Genomic DNA, 2,858 nt, shown 5'->3' with positions numbered 1-2,858 from the left:
TCATTAATGAACATCTTGATCCATATTGCAACTCCTTGCTGCTCCTGAAGCAATCATGTATTAGGTTTCTGCTATTAAACCAATGATCATTTCACGTTTAGAACCTTTCCAACACACTGCTTAAGAGTAAATCAATTTCTCCATATAAAATCTTCTCAAGATTTTATCCATGCAGATTGGGATGAGTAATGCAATCTTCCAAATTTATCTTTATAGATTAAGTTGCTTCTCCTATATCTTTCATGAATAAATCATTTAACAACCATATTTCAACGATTGAAATATAGGGATGTCATTTCCTATAATATTGGGAATGCAACAATGCTCCCACTATCTTCTTGAACAAATCCTTTAACAATCATTATATGTTGATTGAATGATTGGATTATTTTAAATTGTGAACCAGTTATTTGTCATCAGTTCTTGATGTAATTTGTTATTTGGAGTCTATAACAAGATAGGTGGATTACGACTCCATCGTCTTGATTTAATTTTCTGTTCGATTAGATTAACAAATAGTGAGCCTACGGGACACAGGAATTTGTGTAATTTTTGTAATTGTTGAATCTTGTGAATTGATTGAAGATTGAAGATCGTAGACGGAGGATGAAAAATGCAGGAATTACAACAAAAAATGGATTTTTAGGATGGTAGTCGCCTGTTGCTGTTGGATCAATAGCAAATTGTTGCTGCCCACGGGCAGCAAGTTGCTGCATTTGGCTCTGTAGGTTATTCGAATTTGATCTGTGTTTGTTTTTATGCAAACTAGATCAGATATAGATAAGTTGGGTTTCAGAATTTATTTATTTTAACAAATTCGGTGGCAGAATCATTACTATTTTAGGAGAGCTATTATTGGATCCTTGAAGTTTTTGGACTAAAAATTTAGATTAAATATTGGGTTTAGATCCACTTAGTTTTTAATTTAATTCTTGAATCGAGTTTGGGCCATAAATAATTGTTATTTTTATCGGTCCATAAATTCTTTAAATATTTGAAATATTATCGTTTGGGATATCATTGCATATAGATTTATTTGTGACATCGCTCGTTATACTATGAATAGGATGCATATCATTGAACAACTATTTTTCTTTGATCAATTTAACTGTACATTAATTTGATTAATGTGAACAGTTGATAATTCTTTTAATTTTTCTTGATTAATTTAATTTAGATTAAATTTTTCTAGATTGAAAATTCATAATAATTAGACTGTATATTAATTTAATTAATATGAACATAATATAATTATTTAATCTTTTCTTAATCAATTTAATTTAGATTAAATTTTTCTGGAAAAATTTTTTCTTAATAATTATACTTTATATTAATTTAATTAATATGAATAGTTGGTAATTATTTATTATTAAAATCCATTACTTTAAAATATTTAGTGTGAGTGGGTGTTTATTTAAATAAAAAATCCACAATCTCTTCTGGTCAATCCATAAGTAAAATAACTCGCTTGCCTCGTGTCGAAAATGCAACGGACTCCTTATAGGAGGGCCGCGTAGTTCTAATTGTTTGATTGTATTCTTTCACAGTAAGATTGTCTGGATAAGAATATAATTTCTGATCATCCTATAGATGAAGAAATTATTTTCAAGTATCTAGAAATCTAGACAAAAGTTATACACTCAAATCGAGATCATCTACGAATCTCCTATAGAGGCTCTCTTTTATATTCTTGGTGACCAAATAAAACGATGCTAGGCTTAATGTAGACATTTGTTGTTAGCTATATCTTGTCTAGTGGGAGGGTCTCAACTTGATCAATGGACACATTAACCTTTCCTATAGAGAGGCGTGTTGGATCACAAAGATCAAGTCATCACTGCATTATTGTAGTTAAATGGATCTACATGTTCATTCACGTATCATTTGTTAAATTGTTATTTACTGCTCAATTTTAATATGCAATATATGATTATTCTTATGCGAAATATCACTTGGGCAATTTTCTGTTATTTTAAAACAAAGCCAACTAATCGAGAAAAATTATGTGGATTGGAAACATAATTGCTCAATATGGAAAAACTTAACTTGTGTTTAACCGATGTCATGTTGGACTTACTAAGGCCATGTGACACGTCCAAAAGGCTAGGTATTTGAATGGGAGATTGTAGACAAGATATCTAGTTATTTCATTTTGACTTCGATGTCAAATGTGTTGCAACAAAGACTTGAAAGTCAAAGGATCTCTCATTACATACTAGAGACCCTTTAGGGCATGTTTGGTCATCAATGTAGAAATGCTCTTTTGAATTCATTTGTACCTTTTAGAATACCCACGTGAAATTTAGAGTGCTTATGAAGTTTCATAGTTTGATTATAATTGCATACTTCAAACATGGCTGAGAGTCTGAATGCAACATCTATCAAGGATACTTAGTTTGTCACATGGTATTGAATTCTTTACTTGATAATTTCTCATAGTTTACTAAGGATTATCACTTACACAAGATGAAGATACTATTGATTAAGTTGATGATAGAGTTGTAATATCGAAGGAGGTCTTAGTGGTATAATAGGGATGCTCATGCATCATTTTGTGGCTCCTCTAGTTCCAAGCCAGAAGGAAAATTTGGAAAGAAGAAGAACGGAGCTATCAATAAACATGAGAGCGACAAAAGATCAAAAGTAGAAAAAAAGCCTTAAGGTAAGTGTTCCAACTGTGGTCGAAAAGGACACTGGAGAAAGACTGCCTAGATGCACTAGCTAGAAAGTAAATTGTAGGTGAGGTTTTTGGTTACTGAGTATTGTTTAGTGGTTGATACTACAAATTCCAGAGTTGCAGATTTTGGAACCACTAATTGTATCTACTTGTTGACTCGGGTGCTTCAAGAAAGCAAAAA

Source organism: Olea europaea, chromosome 21, assembly GCF_002742605.1.
Source record: "Olea europaea var. sylvestris chromosome 21, O_europaea_v1, whole genome shotgun sequence".
Classification (NCBI taxonomy): Eukaryota; Viridiplantae; Streptophyta; class Magnoliopsida; order Lamiales; family Oleaceae; genus Olea; species Olea europaea.
Note: the sequence above shows the minus strand (reverse complement) of the source record.